Here is a 25,977-nt window from a genome sequence, read left to right on the forward strand (position 1 = left end):
ATAAAAACAGACTCATTGATCAGTGGAACAGAATACAGAGCTGAAAAATAAACCCACCTATATATGGTCAACTAATTTACGACAAAGGAGCCAAGACTATATAATGGAGAAAGGATAGTCTCCAGTAAATAGTGTTGAGAAAACAAACTGGACAGCCACGTTCACAAGAATGAAACTGGTTAACTATCTTACACCATGACAAAAATTAACTCAAAATGAATTGAAGACTTAATTGTAATCCCAATATATTAAGCTCCTCGAAGAAAGTATTGGTGATATGGTCCTTGACATCAAACTTGGCAATGACTTTTTGGATTTGAAACCCAAAGCAGAGGCAACAAAAGCAAAAATAAGAAAGTGAAACTACATCAAATTAAAAATTTTCTGCATAGCAAAAGAAATCATCAACAAAATGAAAAGGTCCTAAATAGGAGGAAATATTTGCAAATCATTTATCTGATAAGGAGTTAATATCCAAAATCCATAAAGGACTCACACAACTTAAAAGCAAAAAGAAAAAATCCAATAAAAAATGGCAAAGAATCTGAATAGACATTTTTCCAAAGAAGATATAGATAGCCAACAGGTACATGAAAAGATGCTCAACATCACTAATCGTCAAGGAAATGCAAAGCAAAACCACAATGAGATATCATCTCACACCTGTTAGAATGGCTATTCTCAAACAGGTAAGCAGTAGTGTTGTCATAGATGTAGTGAAAAGGGAACCCTGTGTGCTGTTGGAGGGAGTGTAAGCTGGTGCAGCCACTCTGAAAAACACATGGAGGTGCCTCAAAAACTTAAAAATAGAACTACCGTAGGGTAGTTCTTGGTTCAGCAATCCCACTTCTTGATATTTCTCCAAAGGAAATAAAATCACTGTGTCGAAGACATATCTACACTCCCATGTTCATTGCTGCATCATTTGCAATAGCTAAGACATGGTAACAAGCTAAGCATCCATCAATGGATGAATAAAGAAAATGTGGTGTATATTCCATCAATGGAATATTATTCAGCCATAATAAAAAGAATAAATCTTGCCATCTGAAACAACATGGATGGATCTAGAGGGTACTGTGCTAAGTGAAATAAGTGAGACAGAGAAAGACCAATACTGTATGACCTCACTTATATGTGGAATCAAAACAAAATCACCAAACTCATATAGATACAGAGAACAGATTGGTGGCTGCTGGGAGGGGAAGGGAGGGTGTTGAGGGATTGAAACAGGTGAAGGGGTCAAAAGGTACAATCCTCCAGCTATAAAATATATCATCATAGCATGGTGACTATAGTGAACTATTTGCAGATTTGAAAGTTGCCAATAGAGTAAATCTTAAAAGTTCTCATCAAAAGCAAAAATAAATACTCTTTAATTATGAGTGGTGATGGATGCTAACTAGGCTTATTATGGTGATCATCTCACAATATATACAAATATCAAATCAGTATGTTGTATACCTAAAACTAATATAATATTATATTGCAATTACGTATATCTCGATTTTTTAAAAATAGAAGTAAGAGTGGACTAAAGGGATTCACTCCAATACTGTAACCTTTCAACTTTACCTTGAAAAATTGTAGAGCATAATATTGTAAACACTAATTTGAAACTCAGAGAATTACCTATCAGATGACATCTAAGTGTATTCTGAGTGTAGTTTATTAATTACATGTAAAACACTTAATTAGCAAGACCCTTTGTGATGCTTTTATAAAAGAAATAAAATTCTGACTTAAGCATCATATATTAACTAATGCTTGCAAATACCAAACCGCTAACTATAACTGCAGAAATTTTTGGCTGGTCAAGGCAGCTTTGCTTGAAAAAGAGAAGAGAATGATAAATATTGTGATATATGTTCTTTGCCCCACCCCTCCAACACCCCCCCCTCCCCCCGGCCAAAAAAAAAAGAGGCAGTAAGCCAGGGACTAAGACATATAGCTAATTGTGCTTAGGAGCCTTCTAGGGCTGACAGTAGGTGAGAGAGAGAGAGAGAGAGAGAGAGAGAGAGAGAGAGAGAGAGAGAGAGATATCATGGCAGTTTAAGCAGTGAGCTCCCATGGAGAGAGACCAGGTTTTGCAGTAGCGAAGGGTCTTAGTAGGCCAAGGCTCCTTCCTATGGGCACAAGCACTCATCACAAATGAGAAGACAGCACATGCCTCACAGACCTGAAACCTGAGATGAGATGGAAGGAGGGTCTAGGCTTGAACAGCAACGGGTCCCCGAGGAATGATGCACACAGGACAGGCCATGGGGGTGGTGTGTGCGGGAAAGAGCAGCTGTCACAGCACTGAGTGCATGCACACTTATCATTTCAGACCTGCAAGCACGGCCACGTGGAGGTGACGCCTTCTCCGGGCTCAGGAGAGGCTCGAGGAGACCCGCGGGGCGCATCTCCCTCCAACCTGACTACAGAGGCAGGAGTGTGGCACCAGCAGGTCCCCCGTGCAGGGAGAACTCAATTTAGGGCACAGACTTCTGGTGCCATTTTCAGAACACGCAACAACGAAATGCAATCTTCTCTTACCCATTACTGCTCTACTGCAATAAGAGTCGAGTTAGCATTTTTATCAGCCACGCTTTAGAATTTTAATGATTTTGCGTTTTCCTCAGGTCGAGCATTCCCCTCCCCTAACTCAGCTGCTATTTCTGGATGTCATTCTCCACACTGCTCTCAAGCCAAGTGCCCTGCTGCCATCGGCTGTGATGACTTACGAACTCAAGTTTTCGAATACAAAATTAATGGAGATTTTAAAAATTACTATACACGTCAGTTGGCAAAGATCCCACCCAATTGTGCTATTCTATTCCAAATGTGCCAGCACCTCGTTACAGCCCATAAGTGTCTGTGAATGGACTCCCTTCTGACACTTCCATACACAACACAAAGAAGGTAGCTTTTATTCATAACTAGAGGCCCGGTGCACAAAATTTGTGCAAAGGGCTCGGTCGGCCCTCGCAGCCCTGGCTTCGTCCAGAAGGTTGTCTGGACAGTCGTTCCACTATTTGGCTGTCCAGTCTAATTTGCATATGACGTTTTTATTATTATAGATTACGGTCGTTAGTCACAGCTGTGCTGTAAAGTAAATGCTGATTCACCACAGAATAAGTCACACTTTAGTATTAACTGTATTTCATCATAATTGTCTTTTGACAATTGTTTGTGTGTTGTAAAGCAATGTTAAGGATGGGTTTGGCTGTGACTGTCCACAAATCCCTACCCTCTCTAACCTCAGTTTTTTCATCCACAGTTTCTTCAATAACAAGCCTCCTTCACAAGGTTGCATGAGAATTAAATAAGCTGGCATGAAAACTACCCAGCACAATGCAGACCCCAGTAACTACTGGACAGATGTTCATTTCAGTTCACTCTTTCCTCCCCAGTTGAGCAAAACTAAATACTTATATTGAGACTAAATAATAACAAACAGTTTTGACTAGAATGTCACGAATAGAGACTGACCACCACATTCCATTTAAGGTATTTAATTCACTAACTGGGGTATACATATATTTTCATTTATTATGATCTTTGTATTTCTGACATTGCTCAAAATGCTTAAAATTGGCCCTGGCCAGGGGGATCAGTTGGTTGCAGCATCGTCCCATAGACCAAAAGGTTTTGGAGTTCAATCCCTGGTCAGGGCCCATATGGGAGGCAACCAATCAATGTTTCTTTCTCACATCGATGTTTCTCTCTCTCTCCCCACCCCCCTCCCCTTCCTCTCTCTCTAAAAAAAATCAATAGAAACATATCCTCAGGTGAGGATTAAAAAAAAGAAAAGGTTTAAATTTGAACTAATCACACCTGCACCTTGAGTGTGCCTATCAGCAGAAGATAAAAACCTTACACTTCATGAATGAACAAAATCCAGTATGGATGCACCCTGTGGTATTTTTTATTAATCCTCTGACACAGTAAAATGGACCCATCTTTTGACATATTACTGGCACTTAACAAGGGAATGGCCTCCAGCTGAATGAAGAAATCACGATTTAAAAGACATAAATATAGTTTATCATCAATTCACCAGTGATTAGCAATGACTTTTTTTAAAGAAAAAAAAAGGCATCAGGATTGTAAGCAGGAATTAATAAAGGCAACAGTAAATTTCAAATCAATCCCATTTTCTATGTCCCCATAACAGTCTATACGTGGTTTTTACACATTGCCACACTAAGTCGTCAATGTGCTCCCTCCCCTGATTGTGGCAAGAGCTTCCCAAACTAACTGTGGATTCATCTTTGTACCTAAGCAGCTAACACCCTTCCTGGCACATAGGAAGGACTCCATGATATCTTTCCAATGCATGAATGGCCAGATGAAGGGTTGGCAGCCCTATCACTAGCCCAGTAGCTTGTGAAAAATATAAAATAACTTTCGGCCTTCAAGGAACTTAACTCTAACTGGTACAAGATTTCCTTATGTGAAAATTACATAACCATGACTGATAGAAGTCTAAAAACATGATAAATTCATGGTAAAATAACACAGTGAACTTGGCTGAGACTAAGCAGGAAGACTTTTTTTTAACTGTTGAAGAGGAAAGAACTAAAAAAGTATCTTTTAAAAGATTGCAAGCAACTTGTTTCTCTTAAAGTAGAACCTGAAATCTACCTTTGAGACAGCCTGCCCTTTTGTCCTGAAAAACAAAACAACAAAACAGACTATTCTAGCAGCGGTCCATCAAAAGTGAAATTCCCAAATAAATGGCAAACTCAAAGCACTTATTTAAAAATCCAAAACTACAGACAAATACTCTCAAAATTGAGTCATCCTACCCTCAATTCCCAAATTTGGAGAAGTGCACAAAGTTCTTATTTTCCCTGTTTACGTAAACACTCTCTATTCTTCTTCCGTCCTAGATGTCTGTCTTATCCTTCCATAATAGAACTTATGAATCATTTTCAATTTTGACATAGAGGATGCTGTGTTATCTTGAACTGTTTGTACTGGCAACGTTAGAAGGATTCTGCTACATAGTGATGAAGCAGTACTCTATGAATAAAGTTAAACAGTAGGAAGATGGATATTTCCTGATTGGTGGCAACTTCCCATTTATTTAGTTAAGTGGTAGTAAAAAAAAAACACGGTTGTGATAAGTAAAGGAAAACAAAATAGTTGATATGATGCTAATATACTGTAAAGTTTCTTTTGCTTATACAAGTCACCCAGTCACTATTAAATTTCAGTGTTTTCATCTAGAGAAAAACCGACTTCTTAGAGCAATTATGATGATTGAATGAACGCACACAATGCCAGAAAGGTGCAACAACTTGCCAAAGTTCATGTATTACATAGCAAAGAACAACCATTTTCACCCTAGTCTCTGTTCATGCAAGACAGATGGTACTGCACTAGAGGCTGCTAGAGCCCTATTCCTGGTACCACATGACATACACACATAATTCATATAGTGTATATGTCTAGTATGCATACATCTATAGTGTATAAACAGTGCCCACACATATATGCATTCATAGTGCATGCACATACATAGTGTCATACACATATACACACATGTAGTTCATATATACATATAGTGTACATACATATATTCATGTAGTGCATATGCATATCATATGCATACATATAGCATATATACATATGTTATATATATACCTGTAGTGTAGATAAGTATCGTCTCCATCTATATAATAAAAGCCTAAGCGACCATTACGGTGGAATGACCAGAACGACCAGTCGCTTTGATGCTCACTGACCACCAGGGGGCAGACACTCGACACAGGAGCTGTCCCCTGGTGGTCAGTGTGATCCCACAGGGGGAGCGCCGCTCACCCAGAAGCTGGGCTCATGGCTGGTGAGCGCAGCAATGGTGGCGGGAGCTTCTACCTCCTCCGCAGCAGCACTGAGGAGCAGTGAGCTGAGCAGTAAGGAGCAGCAAGCAGGCATGTGGTAAGGAGTGAGGGGTCCTCGATTGCAAGAGGGATGTACAACTGCAAGAGGGCCCAGGCCAGGCTGAGGGATCCCCGCCCCCCCCCCAGGGCAGGAACTTCTACTCCTATATAATAAAAGGCTAATGTGCAAATTGTCCCCACGGGCAGGAGTTCGACCGACTGGGAGTTAGGTGTGCGCTGACCACCAGAGGGTGGCATGGAACATGGCGGGGAAGGGAGGCCCTGGCCGGTGGCGGCGGCAGGCAGCCGACAGCCACTAGGAACCCTACCTGTGCACGAATTTCGTGCACTGGGCCTCTAGTACATATATAATAGCTATGCACATATACAGTGTAAACACATATATAAGCACAGTTACACACATATAATGTATATATAGTGTATATACAAACAATGTACACATGTGTTACAAATACAAACTTATGTACAATGTACATACAATAGTGTACATACATCGAGACCCTGAAAGGGCCAACCTTTAACACACCTTAGACCTGCTGCTAGTTCTCCATGAATTTTTTTTCAAACTAGAACTCAGACGGGATTTTTAAAAATGAATTCCGATGAATACAGCTAGTGGCACCAACACAGTGAAAACGGCGCAGCCCGCTCCTTGCAGGTCTGGCTTGACAGAAGTTCAGCTCTTTCCTCCTGCAGGATGTGCATGCAGGCTGATCAGCAATGAGGTCAGTGTTCTTTCGAAAAATCAGAAAAGAAACTTGTCCTCATGTTTTGGCTTTGAGACTAGGCCTCTTATTTAACAAAGTAACTAATGAACTTCTTGAGTCACATTATTCTTAACTTCCTGGAGAAACAGACAAACGTCCCGGGAAGAGACACAACCCAATGCCACTACGGAATGTGCCTGCCACCCGGCCACTCGCCAAGTATGACCTTTCTGATACAATATTTGTGCCTCTCTACTCATGCTTTTTCTTTTATTGAAATAAGCTAATCAAGAGATAACTAGCCATGGGTTTATATTTTTTTAAAAAAATGAAAGCACAACTTTCTAAATGAGAGACTGCTATATGTCAACAGTATACTATCAATACAATAGTCACTAAAACAGTGGCCATTGTAGAAAAAAAATAAAGGCATGAACTCTTCTCCAAATAAATAAAAACTAGATTCTGGGAATACAAAAAAAAACAAGGAAACTTACCCAAGGAAAACTGTTCATGAACTGTTAATCAAAGCTGTATTTCGAAAATGTACTTTCAGATTTTTAAAAAAGATTTTTTAATTGCAATACTTAGATACCCATTGGGGGAAAAAACAACAGAATATACACATATGGTATAAATACCAACATGTACAATGAAAATACAGCTATCTGGAAGAATCACACAAAACAATTTTAATGTCTTTTCAATAAAGTTAATTAAACTATATCATTTAAGTAGCGGCCTCCTCTGTTCTTTATTTGAAGCTGTGAATGGAATGAACACCGGGAGGGAGGAAGTGAACCAACAGTGAGGCCATGTAGACAGGCTGTGCGCAGTGAGCAGTGGCTGAGGCTGTGGTACTGAGCTCTGGGTCAGGTCTGCCCCCAGCCCTCCCCCAACCCCCTCCCCCCACTGCAGGAGAGATGGAACCTGTCTTCAGAAGCCCTCAACCTGCCCCCTGCCCTATGCAATCCTCTCTAATTCATCTTCTCCAAGTGCAGCCTAAGCCCAACATCTCATAGCATCCTAGGTATTTATTGTGTGTAACAGGCACTTGGTTATTAGAGTGCCCCTGGTTACCTGAGAACCTGGGGGGTGGAGCGGGGGGAGTGCAGACTTGATTTTCTGAGGAGATAGAAACCAGCCAACAAATCCCAGCCCAGCACCCCGAGCCGAGCCGGCATCCCAGGAGGAAATCTGAGGAAGAGCTCCCTGTCCCGGTAACTCTCTTTGGAACTGCTCCCATGCAAACAAAAACAGACAATCCTCTTTGTAAAAACCCACAGTTCAATCGCTACAGACACAGAAGGAAACCTGGTGACTTGGGATGGGGGCAAACCAACAGGTACAGAATTTATATCAGGAAGAACAGTGTTTCCAAACGGAGTCTTCAGTCCACCTGGCCATGAACGCGTCTGCCCTTAGACTCACTGACTAGGACACACGTTTCACCTGTTCTTGTGTTGAATAAAATGGAGCCAAACACTGTAATGACACAGAAGAGCTCTGAGAAAAGCCTTTTTAGGTGCTCACAACTTCCGTAGAAAGAAGAAGAAATCATAGTATATAGGAGCTCCTACAATGTAGCTGCAAAGCAATGAAAGCAAGTTTCCATTTCCAGATAAGAACACTTCTCATGTACATCACAGCTGCCATCTTCAGAAAAAGTATGGCTTTTCTTTGTAAACAAAACAATACGGATTTAAGATCGTTTTGCCACATATTTTTAAAAAGGCACGCACAATGTTTTATCAGTCATCATCATATTCTCACAGACATCACCACAGGCAGCCTGTAGATGTATTAGAGCTTGTGATTTACGAAACTGTCGGTGTGACCACTTTTACCCCCACAAACATGACACACACAGCAATGCATGGCATTTCCTCCGAAGGTACGCTGCCATGTACGTGTTGGAAGAAGTGCCATTGCTGCTGGTGCGGTTCCGTCCTCCGCGTCCATACCGCAGCACAGAAGCCCTTTATCTCCGTCCGCCTTCCCTCTCACCTAAGTGCGCGCTACCCCCACCCCCACCCCCCATGGAAGATTCTATGGACGTGGGCATGAGCCCTCTGAGGCCCCAGAACGACCTTTTCGGGTGTGAACTAAAGGCCGACAAAGATGATCACTTGAACGTGGATAGTGATGAAAATGAGCACCAATTGTCTTCACAAACAGTCAGTTTAGAGGCTGGTGCAAAGGATGAACTGCACATTGCTGAAGCAGAGGCAATGAATGAGGAAAGCAGCCCAGTTAAAGGAACACTGGCAGCTCTGAAAACGTCTGTACAGCAACAGTTTCCCTTGGCGGCTTTGAAAGCACACCACCTGTGGTCTTAGGGTTGGCGTGCGGTTCAGGGCCTGGGCAGAGCAGTGGGCAGCGCTTAGTAGCTGTGGAGGAAGAAGTGGAGTCAGAAGATGAGGAGGAGGAGGGTGAGACACTCCTGAGTGTGTCTGGGAAGCGTTCTGCCCCTGCAGGCGGTAGCCAGGCTCCACAGAAGAAGGGAAACCTTGCTGACGAAGATAATGAGGAGGACAAGGATGATGACGATGATAAAGATGAAGATGGTGAGGAAGATGATGAGGAAGCTGAAGGAAAAGCTCCCGTAAAGAAATCCATAAGACATACTCCAGCCAAAAATGCACAAAAATCGAACTAGAATGTTGAAGACTCAAAACCATCAACACCAAGACCAAAAGGCCAAGAATCCTTCAAAAAAAAAAAAACAATCTCCTAAGACATGGGAAGGACCTCGTTCTGTAGAAGACATTTAAGCAAAAATGCAAGCAAGTAGAGAAAAGGTTCTGGGTGGTTTCAGTAGATTTCCTTTCCTTGTGCAGTGATGAGTCAAGTCCATTGGAAAAATAAAATTTTAGAACCAGAAAATAAAAGAAGAAAAAGTGCCATTGTATGAACAGTGTATCCTTTACCCCTGAAAAACCAAGTGTGTGCAGAGCAAACCCTTTCTCCACAAACCTTTCACACCCTTGTGGAGGCTGTTCACACACCCAGCGATGACACAAGGGGCCACACGGATTCGTTAGGAACACGTGGAGCCCGAGGCGCGGAGTACAAATGTATGCACCTCATGGTCTGGGGAGAAAGTCAGTGTTTATACCAAGAGACTTGAAAATCTGCACACTTTCCTGGCCAGTAATTAGTCTCTCATTTTTATCATAAAGACATCTTCCACAATATAGAGAGAATGCCTATTTTATTACACGTCGTTAACATCGGCAGACTGTTCACTGCGGTTTAGGGAAGGGTAGTTGTTTATGTGACCGTGGAGAGGTGGGCAAGAAAAAACCATGTCCTTCCATGAACGATGTGTGAGACTTTAACTTCAGAGAAAGGAGGGAACTTCAGGAAATTATTTAATACTTTTTTTAAAATACAATGAGTGCTCTCATATTTTTATTACAAGTGATCAAATCACTCCTCTGGAATGTAAGCACAAGCATTAGCTTGGATAGCAAGCGAGGCAGCTTGCTTTCCACAGCGTCTGCGTCGGCACGGTCGCTTGCGTGGCATGCCACTAACAGCACACAGGGCGTGGCAGCCCTCGCTCTCCGTAGTACTTACAGGTTATCCATCTGGGAATAGACTCAGGAAACGTTTGGGTGGGATGAATGATTGCTTAGGACCTGCACAGACGATAAAAGACCATTATTCTACACATGGGCTCATTACCAAACGTTTACACTAGGATTCTTTTAAACAGCAAACCCCCTAGCGAGTTTTGCATCCTCAGGCTTCAGTATATACACCGTGCTGTAAGCGGTTCGAAAAGGAACAGCTGGAAGGGGAGGCTGCGCTGCAGGCAGCAAGCCGACACAGGCTGGAAGGCCCGCGCCCCCTCAGCGGGGCGGCCTGGTCCTGGACACACTTGTTCATCTCTCTCTAAGCCTCACCTTCCGCGAGAGTCATATGGGGACGGCACTGCCTACTCCACTGTTTTCTCTCAGGGTTAAAGGTATGCAAATGCTTACTTCTCAATTAATGGAAGGAGTTTCTATTACTATTGTCATCATGCTTGTAATTCATAGAGAAGCATCTAATGCAGAAACATACTACATGCACAACAAGAAGGTTAAAAAGCCAAATTCCATCCTATTTATCACCCAAATAGAATTAAAAAATCACTGACAATGTTGTCATGGACCAAAAACGGAAATCTCAAGGGCCCGTGTTGATGGCCGCAGCCAGATGCTCCTTCCAGAGAACACGTGTAACTTCCTCATATGACCCATAAAGTAAGACACGGCAGCCAGAGCACAGGCCCTGGATTGGTTGCTGTCCTCATTTGTGACCTTGTCAAACCGCCAGCCTCTGCCTGGGTGACGCTGAAGAGCAGTGGTTCTCAACCTTCCTAATGCTGCGACCCTTTAATACAATTCCTCATGTTGTGGTGACCCCAACCATAAAATTATTTTCGTTGCTACTTCATAACTGTAATTTTGCTACTGTTATGAATCGTAATGTAAATATCTGATTTGCAGGATGTATTTTCATTGTTACAAATTGAACATAATTAAAGCATAGTGATTAATCACAAAAACAATATGTAATTCTATATGTGTTTTCCGATGGTCTTAGGCGACCCCTGTGAAAGGGTCGTTCGACCCCCAAAGGGTCGCAACCCACAGGTTGAGAACCGCTGCTGAAGAGCATAAGCAGAGCAGCAGTGGCCCGCTCCATGCACTAGCTGCCCCTGGACGCGGCTTTTAATTCCTCCTTTTCACCACACACCCATGTAACTATCAGCAACAACAACAACAAACCTAATATTCAGACAGGAAAAGGGAAAAGTGCATGAACCTCACCCTCCTCCACAGGCAACTCTCTCCTAAAGCAACAGGAAGCTTATGATAGCCTTTAAAACAACAGCAACCACCGTTTCACGCGCCCTTTGGAAATGTGTGTGCTCATCAGGAAGGTCTCCACTGGGCATGTGTTTGAGGAAATCGGTGGACGGATTCCCCATCACTTCCTGCACCCTGACCCTGGCTCAGCCACACCGTTTCTAGGGAGATGAGTCCGGAACTCTATTCAGGGACGGGTTCTCTCTTCACAACACAAAACAGGTGCCCCTCCTAAATACAAAACACAGGTCTGTGTGTAAGTTTCCCACTGATTTTGTGAAAATAAACAAACGTACTACTCTGTGCTATTGGGCACTTCCCCGACCTCTTGCCACAGTAGCCCGCTCCCCATAAACTGCGGGCTCAGAGTGGACGGCAAAGCCCACACGGTGCCCCTTCACTGTCCACCAAATCCGGCCGGAGGAGCCGGCTGTGCGGCCTGAGGGCTTGCAGAAGCCTCAGAGGGCAAACAGACAAGTATAAAAGGACATGTTTCCTTGAAGAAAAACTCAATTCCTGATTTCCCTTATTAAAAAAAAGTCAGGACTAGAATATAAAAGGATGTTCAGGAAAACAGCAGGTCAGGGAAGAAACCCTTCTGCCCTGGCTTCAGACTCCAGCACCTCTCAACCTGCTTTCCTCCCCAGGCTCCAGGGAGGAAAGTGGCCTGGGCCACCGACACGGCTGCCCGCGTGTGTGGGGACAAGAGCGTGTGCACCAACAGGAAGCTGGTGGAGGCCCTTCCTGGGCTCTGTGTCTCGGAGCCTTCCCAGAGATGGAAAATGGGGATAGGGGAGATGACCCGCCTGGAGCTCAGCATCCACGGACCAGCCCGCTAGGCACACATCACTGCTGGTCAGAGAGGAGCCGCCTGGGGAGTAGCCATCCAGTGGCCATCCTGTGAGACAGCCGGGCACCAGCAACTGCTGCCTCCACGGGCCTGGCTCTTTGTGAGTCTCTCCGTAGGACACAGACAGGTCTTATTCCAGCCTGCAGGTCTGCAGATATGGCTGGGAGCTCTGATTCTAGATTTTTTCAAAATCGAGAAGACCTCAAACCATCAAGAAGCCAGGATGGCAGGGGCAGGCTGAGTGAGGGACGAAAGCTGTCACCTGGCCCTGCGGACAACAAGGTGCCAAGGTGCCATCATGGGCAGTCACGTGTGTTTCAGAAAGATACCTGGGGGGCTCCTGCACACACATGCATGCACGCACGCCTCACACATGAACATGCCCACATATGTACACACCCCAGACCACACAGCACACGTGCACACCCTCGTATATACACCTCCCAGGCCACACTTTACATATGCACACCTTCTTATGTACACATCCCAGATCACACACCACAACACACAAAAACCACTCCCCTTGCCCAACTGGTGTGGCTCAGTGGTTGAATGTCAACCCATGAACTAGGAGGTCACGGTTCAATTTCCAGTCAGGGCACAGGCCCAGGTTGCGGGCTCCATCCCCAGTGAGGGGCGTGCAAGAGGCAGCCACTCAATGATTCTCTCATCATTGATGTTTCCATCTCTCTCTGCCTCTCCCTTCCTCTCTAAAATCAATAAAAGATAAAAACAAAACAAACAAAAAAAAACAATGCTCCCCTAGTCTATCTCCACCTAAATCAGCTCATGACTGACCTCCATCTGGAAGGCCCTTCACGACACTGCCTGCCCCCAACACTCCTGGGTCTGGGAACACAAGGTCAGTGACGACATGCCCGGCCACCTTGGAACCAGAAAGACATGCCCACTGGGCACTGACCTCGGGGGAGGGGCTGAGCAGACCAGTCATTCCTCACGTCCAGCTCCCCGGGGAAGAGGAGGGAGAGACAGCACCGAGGGCCCCAGGGCAGGGTGTCCCTGTCACACACACCACAGCCTCACAGGCCCCATGCCGGCTCCCTGCTGGTCTCCCCGTGCGAAATTCAGCGAGGAGCCTCAGAATGGGCCCGCATCCCGCTCTCTCCCTTAAAATGCTGCCTCTCGAATGGGAAAAGGAAAAATCAATCGGGAAGGAAATCAAATAAAGGTCATAAAACACAGCCATCAATTTAAACATTAAAATTTCATAACACACTTTAAATTGAAGACGAGTTAAGTGACATTTCCAAGCCTTAAAAGCAGGCAGCCTCTGGTGGGAGAGGGTGCCCCACAGAAAGGCCGTTTCCGTAACTGCCAGGCCAGTCAATGGCCAAAGTCTCCACGTGGCCGGAGGCGGTCTGGGCCGAACGCTTCCCTGGCAGCCGTCCCCGTCCCCAAGCGGCTGTTAACATGTACGGAGGCGGGAGGACAGATGCCACCCAGCCTCCAGCCTGGGCACAGGAGAAGTAAGGCCCCAGGCTGTCCTCACCCACACCCAGCAACACGGCCCAGCCAATGGAACTCGTGGTGCTTCCCAAAGGAGGACGGTTGGTGAGCTCGCCTGCCCCACCGGCAGCGACACCCGCTGCCACCAAGGGAGAAGCCGGGACAGAAATGTCTCCTCTTGCTCACAGGATAATCACAGGACGGCTCATCTCCATCCACTCTGATTTCTCTCTCTCGCTAAACAGGAGGAATCGGAAACTACAGCTGCCGAAACAGGATCCCAGCACAATTTACCTGCTACGGGGTGTGTGTGTGTGTGTGTGTGTGTGTGTGTGTGTGTGTGTGTGTCCCCTTAAAAAGAAGACCTGGATTCCAAGGGCCAGATCCGACTCCTCAGTCCATCGAGACACACACACACACACACACACACACACACACACACACACAAATATTATGCAGCCACGAAAAAGAAAGAAACCCTGTCACTTGTGACAACAAAGATGGACCAACCTTGAAGATATTATACTACATTAAATACGTCAGACAGAGAAAGGCAAATATTTTATATTCCCACTTATATGTATAATCTAAAAAAGCTAAGCTATAGAGAGTAGAGATGCCTCCCGCGACCACTGGTCTATCCTCCATCCCTAAGGTTCTGTCGTTTCCAGAATGTCCCGTAAGTGGAATGTTATGTAATGTCGTGTTTGAGACTGGCTTCTTTTACTTAGCATAATGCCTTTGAGGAGCATCTAAGCGGCCGTGAATATCAGTAATTCGTTTGTTTTTACTGCTGAGCAATATTCCATGGTATGGGTGTACCACCATTTGCTCATTTATTCACCTGTTTCGGGCAACTTTGACTAGAGCTGCTGCAAACGTTGAGTACAGAATTCTGTTGAACATCAGCAGCTCTCACTTCTCCAGAGCTAATACCAAGAGCCCGACTGCTGAGTCAAACGCTAAGTGTGTGTTGACTTTAAGAAACTGCCAAGCCGATTCCCAGAGTGGCTGCTGGTTTCTGATTTCCCACCAGTGATGAATGAGAGTTCCAGTTGCTCCCATCCTCGCCAGCACGTGGTATCGTCGGTGTTTTTTATGTCAGCCATTCTAATCGATGTTAAAAGCATCTCATCATGATTGTAACTTGCATTTCAGGAGGACTGGTCATGTTGAATATTTCATGTACTTATTTGCCATCTTTATACCCTTTTCAATAAAGTATATGTTCAAATATTTTACCCACTTTTAAATTAGGTTGTTTCCTTAGTATTGGATTTTGGGGATGGATGGATAGATAGATAGATAGATAGATAGATAGATAGATAGATAGATAGATAGATAGACAGATAATCCAGAATTGATAGATATTCCAGAATCAATGGATCAATCAATCGATCACTTGATACAATGATAGATTCCGGATACAACTCTTTCCTAGGAGATGTGGTTCATAGTTATTTTTCCCAGGGTGTATTTTGTATCTGCATTTTCCTTAACAGTGCCTCTTGCAAAGCAGACGTTTTTAATTTAGATGAACTCCACTTATTCTTTTCTTTTATGAATCGAGGTGTCATATCTAAGAACAGTTTGCCTAACTTCATGTCCAGAAGAGTTTCTCCTACGTTTTCCTCTGAATTGTTTAATAGTTTTAATTGTTTAAAAGTTTAAAAGTTTTACATTTTACACTTAATATACGACCCAGTGAGAGTTAACTTTCGTACAAGGCGGTTTTCCTTTTTTGCACATGGACGCACAATCCTTCCAGCGCTGTTTGTTGAAAAAACTATCCATTTTCCACTGAATTGCTTTTCGCCTCGTCAACAATCAATGGCCGTATTTATGTGGACCTATTTCTGGACTCTCTCTTCTGTCTATTGATCCATGTTCTATCCTGAGCAGAGTATCATTTACTACTTACTTTAGTAAATTCTCTTTGTGGGGGGAAAAATAATTCCATCTGGAAGCAAAAGCAAACTAGTAATGCTCTATATGATACTACGCTTCTTGGGAGGAGGTGTGAGCAGCACAGTCCTAAAGCAGAGAAACGCCGTAACGGCTCCCGGGCAAATGCGCCCGTGACACCGGACACATTTAGGGGGGAAGCAGCACATTTCGAGTGAGTTTCCAAAGCAAACTCCAACAATGTGACAACAGAATCAAATGCCTAAAGAACTACTGAAAACCGCCGAATCAAAATTATAACATAAACTATCCTCAGATTAAGAGAGTTGGACTAACACTAACTAAACGATAAATACTTTGAAGGTGCAATTCAACCAAAGGTCTTGTATGCATGCATTTAAGTATAACCAATGGGCACAGACACTATGGGGTGAGGGCATGTGCTGGGGGGTGGCAGTGGCCGGGAGAGGTCAATGGCGGGGAAAGGAGACATATGTAATACTTTAACAATAAAGAAGGAGGAGGAGGGGGAGGGGGAGGGGAGGGGGAGGGGGAGGGGGAGGAGGAGGGGGAGGAGGAGGAGGAGGAGGAGGAGGAGGAGGAGGAGGAGGAGAAGGAGAAGGAGAAGGAGAAGTGACTGAGGGTTGTTTCCCTACTGGGAATGAGCCTGATGAGCTATCCTGAGGATGACTTCATAAGCCACACTGGGAGACACTGAACTGGACACCGGGAGGTGGCCCAGGGCCTGCCACATGAAGTCCTCACCCCAGATGGCCTCTCGAGTCCATTAACAAGAAAACTTGAATGTTGGAACAAGAACAAAAAAAGGTACTTAATTGGGGTGTACATAAAACTAGCGCACGGTATAAAAAAGGGTCCAAAACAGTACATTGCCTCAAGCGGGAAAACTGCGACTCAAAATACAAGATTCTTAGAAGCACACAGCACTGTGAGTCACGCCTACAAAGGCTGGAGTTGTTAGCGCCCACACTGATCTTCCCTTGATGGTGACCCCCAGGTGACCAAAGGCCCGGCAGCTCCTTTTAACCAAGGCCGCCCAGAAGAGCTTTGATGCTGACTGCGGCATAGGGTGCATCGAACAATACACTTGCCAGCTTTGATTCACTCACATTTAGATTAAACAACAGAACTCGCCCTGATCGACCAAGAGGAGAGTTTACTACCATCTTGAAACAAACACAGAGCCAGAAAGAGCTGTGGTCACCCTGACCGGTTTGGCTCAGTGGATAGAGCGTTGGCCTGGGGACTGAAGGGTCCCAGGCTCGATTCCGGTCAAGGGCATGTACCTTGGTTGCGGGCACGTCCCCGGTGGGGGGTGTGCAGGAGGCAGCTGATCGATGTTTCTGTCTCATCGATGTTTCTAATTCTCTATCCCTCTCCCTTCCTCTCTGTAAAAAAAAAAAAATCAATAAAAATATTTTAAAAAAAGAGCTCGTTGTCTATTCCTATTGCAAAATTCAGCCCCTCTGCGTTAGACGGATCATCTTCCACGTCCTTGCCTTGCAGAGTACTAGAAATCAGATTAAAAACAGAAGGAGCCTGGAAGTTCTACTAACAGATGAGAATAAAACCTGGCAGCCTTTATGAGAGAGAAAACAGCCCCACCTTAAGACAGGAATACAGAGGCACACCAACACGCACCAACTAGCACTATCATCCTGCGCCATTTTATGGCGGCGAGATAGAGAGGCTTTAGCAGACTAACATGCTGACCACTCTGTGCAAAGCCCGTAGGGCGTGGCCACATTTTGGTAACAATCATGCCAGAACGTACAGATTCCGTGCCAGCCCTTTCAGAAGGACCACCAGAGAAAATCATTCATTCCTCCCAATGAGCTCATGGCACGGCACCCGCCATTTCTGGAAAGGTTCCTTACGCAACCTTTTCCTTCCTGCTCAAGCGGCCTAAATAAAATTCATAAAATTCTTTGAGCTGGGAAAGACTTCAGATATCTCCTTATTTAACCACAAATCTTTACCAGGAAGCTCAGGTCCAAATAACATGGTTCCCAAACCAACGGTCTTTTCACAGGTTGTACCTTGTGTCCAATATGACACATCCTCATTGTATAAAGAATTAACTTTGCAGATAGTTGAGAGACAGACAGAACTATTTCTGGTGCAATCAACATCAGGTATGGGTACAAAGATTGTGCCTGGCTTTTCACATGTGGTTGACAGACTGGCCAAAGGGACGACAACCTCATGAAACTCAAGAATCTGACCCCTAAAAGAGGATGGACTTAAAAATGGAGAAAAGCACCTGGCTGGTGCGGCTCAGGGTTTGAGTGTTGACCTATAAACCAGGAGGTCATGATTAGATGCCTGGGTTGCCAGCTTGATCCCCAGTTGGGTGCATGTTTCTCTCATGGATGTTTCTCTCTCTCTCTCCCCCTCTCCCTTCCTCTCTGAAATCAATAAAAATAATTTTTTTTAAATGGAGAAAAGCTTCAGTGTCACAGAAGGGACAGGACTTGGTCAGTGCTGCTCCTTCTTCTCAGAGCTGGTGCCCAGAGCTGGTGACCACCTTTGAGCCAGCAGGGGTCCTCACCTCCCTGGATCCTGGAGGAGGGGGCCCGGTGGAAAACAGGCCATCTTTCCCCTCCTCCTGCTCAACCTTGTCTGGAGAGAGCCATCTTCCAGAAATTCCCCATTCCCAGCCCTCGGCAGTTCCATTCCAGGGGCTCAGGGACCAGAACTGGCCCCCGCTTTCTGCCCTGCAGGCCAGCCCACCCCTGTCCATCCTCGAGCAACTGAGGAAAGTCAGACTCTACGGTCACAACGCCCAGGCAGACCCCGAGGCGCTGAAGGAAACAGCCTCGGAACCTTCTGGATCTGCCAGGACCATCGACCTTCTTTGTTCTTCACTGCGTGTTAATGACGCCTTAGTCACAGAATCCCTCCCGGTGCTGCCAAAGGGATCCGCAGAGGCCGTCTAAGAATGGCGCAGCCGGAGCTGAACTGTGACGGACGGTCAACACCGCAGCATGGATTCCATGCATTTCGTCACGAAAACCAACATCAGTAGCTTCGTTAATCACGGCGACACAGGCACCGTCCCACGAGTGTATCATTTGCAAGCGAACCTCTCACACCCACCGCTGCACCTTTTAACCCTGGTTTCATGACTGTGGTTTTCTTCTCCACAGAAGCACCAAACACCCGTTTTTCAGGACATACAACACTCAAACCAATTTAAAAGCAAAGAACACGATCGCTTCGTACAGAAGCTGCCACATCCCTGTGGATTTGCGCCTTGCACATACAGTCAGGCTGGTGCCTAAATAAAAACTCCCTTTCAGCTATTTACCTTATAAATTAGATAAAAGCACTAAGCCCATGAAATAGAAACATGAGAAATATCAAGGCAAAAGAATTCAAGGATAAATTCTAGGGTTTAAGAAAACACAGCTACAGGACGCTGCATGTTCCTTGCCGCCCTCCCCCACCACTTCAGGACGTCGAGACGAGGAAACCGGGACCTTTGTCAGAAACCCTCCCTGCGCGGGGCCTGACTGAAAGGTCACGAAGGCATTCCACAGGAAGCCTCTGAGCGGGTCTGCAGCAACGTGTCCGTGTGAACTACATCCCACAAATGCAATACATTTCCCATTTCACTGAAGAGCTATGTGCCCGTCCGAAAGTAGAGATGGAAAATGATATTCAAATATACCGTCACACTTGAAGTTATATACACAGTGGTCATATAAGAAGAAGAAGAAACATTCATAGCCATATATTTGGGGTTATTAATAAAATGCTGTTTCTTTCTGTTCTAAATGTGTAACTTCAAATTCCCATATTTCTGTATAACTTACTGAATTGGCAGAAAGATTAACAAAATATATTACAAACTTAAGATCTGAGGAGTATTTGGATGACTTTAGGTTCTATATTTGTGGGTATCCATACAAGAAAATGGTTCTGTGTATTTTATTACTAACACATGTCTTTCTGTATGGCCATAATCAGAGTTCAATGGCAGATAAGGTTATTATATTACACTAGAGGCCTGATACACGAAATTCGTGCATGGGTAGGGTCCCTAGGCCTGGCCAGCAATCAGGGCCAATCTGTGGGGTGACCGGTGGGGTGAGTGTGGGGACCCCCACTGGCACCGCCTTGGCCAACCTGGCGCCAACTGCTTGCTGGCCCCGTCTCCTGCTGCCAACAGTTGCCTCCCTCTGAGGGGCAACCGGCGGGGCAATTGGAGGGCCCCGCTGGCACCCACCTTGGCCGGCCTGGGGCCTGCGGGCTGGGGGAAGCTCCTGCATTGAGCATCTGCCCCCTGGTGGTCAATGTGTGTCATAGTGACCGGTCATTCCACTGTTCGGTCGATTTGCATATTATGCTTTTATTCTATAGGATACTTATCTTCTAAAAGGAAATCCTGAAAAATTGAAGCCTTGAATAGACACACACACACACACACACACACACACACACCCCAAATAATTCTAACCCCATCAATGTAAAAACAGATGAACTGTGGTATGTTCAATGTGGAATACACTACAGCAGTAAAAACCAAATAAACCAGAGCTACCGGTATCAACTGGTTCAGCACCAATCATATTTCACATTCATTAAGGAAACTCACTAGACAGAATTCATCTATCACAGATGTTTGCTTGAAAAGGGGACTGTTAATCCAGCAATTTAAAAATCATAATTAGCAGCACTGTTAGGAACACAGCTGGAAAAAAAGCAAAACAATGACTGTATGTAATTCAAAGTTTCTTCTTAAGTTCTAACTATTACAATGAAAATTCTAAAATTTTTCAGCTTTTTTCACCAACTCCTGCTTTGACAAGCTTCAGAATAGATGCCATGGAGAACTAGCTCCAATTAAGTGTTGTGGAACTGAGACAGGCTGAGCCGCTCTGAGCCTTGCAATTGCAGGCTACAGCTTTATGACATACAGAGGCTTTGAAGACATGAGGCCACCTGGTTGGAAGAAATGTGCCCTGGCAATTTAAGTCTGATCTGAGGGACCATTAAAGGTTGTCTGCCCTACCCTGGCCAGTATGCTCAGTGGTTAGAGCATCCGCCTATACACCAAAGGGTCTCTGGTTCAATTCCCGGTCAAGGGCACGTACCTAGGTTGCAGGTTCTATCCCAGTGCTCCTGTCGGGGTGTGTGTGGGAGGCAGCCACTCAAGGTGTCTCTCTCACCTGTCCCTATATATTCACCCACTTATTCTATAGATATTTATTCAACTATCATGAATACTTCTCTCTAGGTGATACAAAGGGGAATGAGACAGTTTCTCCTTGGAAGATTCAACCCTGGGTGGAAAGAAAAATGTCACTCTGAACCGAATCAACACAAGGGACTCAATGGAGGTGTGAGTGGCACCACAGAGCCCTCTGAGGGCCTTGTTGGTTGCCCCCACCTGCATGGGTGCCAGCTCTTGCCCAGACCCCTAAATGCAGGCGCCATCACCACCAGCATTTGATGATGGTACAAAGGAACCACCCAGGACAGAGTAACAGAGGACATGAGCAATGGGTGCAGACAAACATGCAAACAGCACACGGAAGCGAACGCAGGTGGTTATTTCTCCGAGTGACCTGCAGGTTTCCTTGTGGCCTTGCGGTCCAGCGTGCTCTCCCTCCCGGGCTACGCACAACATTCAGGCAGCAGACACCCAGCGAACAGGAGGCACAGAGGCAACTGCGTCAGCTACACATTCTCACCAGGTATCGACCAATAACCAATGTTTGCCAGAAGTGAGAATAGTGAAGGTATTTTAAACTAGTTAGATGAATGTGTTTCCTGACATGTTCTTAATACATGAGACATCATAAAACTAGGCCTGTTCACGATTATGTAAGCCTTGAAATGCCCTTGAACTGTTTATGTCCCTTTGTATTTTTATACCAAACAAGCCCAAGGTTAGAAGAGTATAAATAAAATTACTGACAGCAGCTGGGATGACATTAGGGCAGAACTTACACCCATAAGGTACTGGCTGACCCCATTTCTCCCCTTTCTATATATAAACATAGGGAAGAAACAAGGAGTTAGGACTGCTGCAGACCCACCCCATCTCCCGTAGGGTGACTGCTCCCTCCCCCACACAACCATCTACAAGGTGCTCTCCCTCCAGCTCCACCCCCGAGGGTCTGCAGAGCTCCCTCACTCACCGAAGCCCCACAATTCATGCTCCCCCACTCAGGCCAGGAGGCGTCCTCCTCTGGACACTGTCCCCACCCACAGTCAAGTCCAGGCTAAATGAAGCTGATCGGATGACCACTTACCCCTGAGGAAAACTCCACTGTAACTTCCAGACAAGGCCCCGTGAATCAACTTAAAAGAGTAAAGAGTTTTGCCCTGGCCAGTGTTGCTCAGCAGTTAGAGCACAGCCGCACACTGAAGGGTCAAGGGTTTGATTCCTGGTCAAGGTCACCTGGGCTGCAAGTTCGATTCCCCGCCCGTGAAGGAAAAAACCAATTGATGCGGTTTCTCTCTTATCGATGTTTCTCTCTTTCCCTCTCTCTCTCCCTCCTTCCCTTCCAGTCTCTCTAAAAATCAATGGAAAAAATATCCTCAGGTGAGGATTAACAAAAAAACATAAAACAAACAAACAAAAAGAGTAGAGTTTAGTTCTTACATTAAAAAAAGGGGGGGGGGGGCATCAAAGCCGCGTTACTCCAGGAGGTCCATGCTGGCGCCAGCCTCTGCCCCACGTCTTCCCTTCACCCCCCAGGACAGCTGAAGCCACTGTCCTGCCTTCCCTCGAGACCCCTAAACCAAGCACTAACCTTTTGGTTCAAGTTTTACATCAATAAAGGACCACACTATTGTCTCCCTGAATCCAAATGGCCACCCTCACACAGTAGACACATTCCTTGTGAGAAATGACTCGAAATCCCACTCAGCCCCTGGGGAGCCAGGGTCAGTAGAACAGCAGCCCTGGGGATCGCTGCCCCCTCCCCCCATTCTCCAGGCTGGGAGACCACTCGTGTCCAGCACCCCAGGCCCACTGGGGTCACACATCCACTCATTTCTCAAATGCAAAGCAATAAAGGGAACGGGGCTTAAAAGGAAGCCCAAGCCACGGCTCGCTTGGGTTTTCATCCTCTTCAGTGGGAGACTGACACCGTAAGCGTCTTCATTTGATGTCTCCACGTGGCGGCACTGAAGCTGAGCAAATGTCTGATGCCGTGCCAGGTGGGCTGGAGGCATCTTCAACTCCGAGTGAATTCACAGTGTATTTTAACCCACTGCTGGGAAAATAAAAGCCAGTGAGTATCCGCCTTTCCATCAAAAATAGGCAAACCCCACTGCGGGCCACCCAGGGGCACCTTTCCATGCCATGGAAGTTTCTGCATCCAACGTGGGTCCCTCGCCTTTGCTTCCCAAACTGAAGTGACCAAGGCCAGGTGACACCAGGGCCCAGAAATAAAACAAGCGAAGAAGGAACAAATCAGCCCCAAGGGGCTCCGCAAACCACAAGCTCTCGTGGTTGTGAATTGAGTACCGAGAGCCAGAGTCCCTGACTTCTCTCCGTCGGAGGACAGAGTAAATGCCATCTCCCCCCAGTTTGCGGGAGACAACATCCTCTCCTTTCCTCGGAGCCCAAAGAAATGACACTTCACTAAAATGGTTAGAATTAGCCAACCGGGCTCATGGAATGGGTGAGGGGCTTACTAAGGCATCCCATTTGAACACAATACCCAGCAAAATCAGAAGTTAAGGAGTTCAAAGACACATCAACTCATCCACGTGCAATTCTCTTATTATCTGGTGAGCCACCTCTTCCTACTCATGAGTCAAATTCAAAACTGCAGAATGATTAAGATCAGGGTGAAACTACAGGGAACAGTCACAGGTCAAGAACAGACCAAATCACATCCATGGCTTTACAGTAAAGGGAGGAACTGTGCACCTGCTGGCCACTCATCACCAGCAGGCTGTGCATCAATAGGTCAGTAATTAACACTGAGCAATCAAGGGCCAAGTGAAATGTGGACCTGAAAGGGGTTGCAGGAACCTCCCCAGTCATCCGATCCAGGCCCTCATTTGACAACTGTGGGCCCTAAGTCACTCACCCAAAGTTCAATGTCAACTAAGGGCAAACCAAGGACTCTAACCCAAGTGCCCTGCCCCCCTCGCCACCCACCTCCCATCTGTCTTCTCATAGCGCAAATACGAGTTTACAAATACTAAAGAAAAATAAAAGTCACAAGTCTCAAAACAACACATTTAGGTTCTGAGCATCAAATGCAAGTGAAAAATTTAGAGAAATGGCCTAGCCGGTGTGGCTCAGTGTTTGAGCATCGACCCATGAACCAAGAGGTCACTGTTTGATTCCCAGTCAGGGCACATGCCCAGGTTGCGGGCTCCATCCCCAGTAGGGGGTGTGCAGGAGGCAGTCAATCAATGCTTCTCTCTCATTATTGATGTTCCTATCTCTCTCTCCCTCTCTTCCTTTTTCTGAAATCAATAAAAGCATCTCTTTAAAAAAAAAAAACCTCTTGGAAACTAACCTAAATATAGTTTACTGAAAACACACACTCAAAACTAATCTTCCAAATGGACATCAGATGAATTCAGCCTCAACCTTTTTTTTTTTTAACATTTTCACTTGTATATATAGAGTGATCTAGTTCCTTTTTCCCTTAGAACACATGAATAACCCAATAAATAATTACCTATTTCGTTTCAGGGAAAAGGCTAGGATCATTTTTAAAGTCCCTACCACAAAACACTTGTCATCCATTTCTTCCTGCTGTGTAATAAAAGGGGTATTCAGCGTCAAGCATCTCCAGTACAGTTCTTGTTAAAGAGCATTTATGGGAACAGACCAGAGATCAAGAAGCACTTGGTCTGCGCTTTCAGAACCCACAGAACACATGTTCTACAGCAAAGGGAAGAGATACCAGAGGCCGGGTCACTGAAACAGCTGTCTTGGCCTTCACCCAGGAAGAAAGCCAAGAACATGCCCAGTGTCCACCAAAAACAAGAAAAAGAGCTCTTCAGACAGACGTTATTTCTAACCATGTCCTACTTATCACTGTCACCAATCAAATCTGAGAGATAGTTTCCGTAATTTTAGTTTTTCATCCCACTAGAATCAGGCTGAGGAGATTACGGACATAGAATGGTCTGCCTCTCTTTAGAATCCAAATATGGGACTCTCGTAAAAATAAACTTCCATCACTGTAAGTACTCGAAACTTCTCACAATTTTTTAAGGAGAAAAACCCATACACTTTCTGTCCGTTAATTCTAACCATAAATTTTCACTCGTGATCGTGCAACCCTGAGACTGGGCAGAGGGGCACCTCCACACACTAACCCACCCTCCGCCAAGTTCTCCCCGCCCAGAGATGACAGCGATGAACCTTCGTTAAGAGTCCATTCTGAGGCCAAAACCGGTTTGGCTCAGTGGATAGAGCGTCGGCCTGCAGACTGAGGGGTCCCGGGTTCGATTCCGGTCAAGGGCATGTGCCTGGGTTGTGGGCACTTCCCCGGTGGGGGATGTGCAGGAGGCAGCTGATCGGTGTTTCTCTCTCATCGATGTTTCTAACTCTCTATCTCTCTCTTCCTCTCTGTAAAAAAAATCAATGAAATATATTTTTTTAAAAAAAAAAAAAGAGTCCATTCTGAGGATGGTTGTTGTCTGGTCTTTGAGATGAAAGGGGGCTGGTGTTTCCAAGCATGATTAAACATTTTTCATGCAAAAACAACACTTCATACAAGGAGGCAGCACCACGATTTGCCTCACCAGCCGGGTCACCCCCTCCCCTCCCGGCTCCATCAGGGACACGGTGGGAAGCTCCAGGTCACTGCCCATCCGCCGAAGCACTTTCTCAGTGGAGATACTTCCCTAAGACCTGCTGCAGGATGCTACAAGGGTGCTGCCATATGCATTTGGGCGAAGGGGCAGCCAAGAATGGCCACGATCCAGTGTGTGCTCCACTCCCGGGGAGAGAGATGTCCCCTGCTGGGGTTACAAAGGGGGCACCGGCCTCTTCGCTAACAAAGGGGTGTTTACGGGCTACAGAGAACCTTAGTGCACGCAGGGTGCAGAACTGGAGGCAGGCAGCAGAAACGAAAGGGCACTAATTGCACAATTCAAAGGCCTAGCCATTGCTGAAGCCGGAATGGGCTTCCTTGGGAAGGGGACGGAACCATCACTGTATCATTAACAGAAAAGCTGCAGACCCACCCTCCTCTGCGAGTCTTCCAGAGACACAGCAGAGCCCAGCTGGAACCTCCCCAAGACGCTCCGATTCTGCTGTTTAGTGGCTGCGTGGCCTTGCT

The 25,977-nt window shown here is 45.7% G+C and overlaps 1 protein-coding gene and 1 pseudogene across 4 annotated transcripts in view; one reads left to right on the top strand and one right to left on the bottom strand.

Moving 5' to 3' along the window:
- Positions 1–25,977, bottom strand: part of DIP2C (disco interacting protein 2 homolog C) — a 376,691-nt gene that overhangs the window by 273,868 nt on the left and 76,846 nt on the right. The window lies entirely within an intron of this gene.
- Positions 8,638–9,394, top strand: LOC132215020 (nucleophosmin-like; annotated as a pseudogene).

This window comes from Myotis daubentonii, chromosome 1 (genome assembly GCF_963259705.1).
Source record: "Myotis daubentonii chromosome 1, mMyoDau2.1, whole genome shotgun sequence".
NCBI classification, from domain to species: Eukaryota; Metazoa; Chordata; class Mammalia; order Chiroptera; family Vespertilionidae; genus Myotis; species Myotis daubentonii.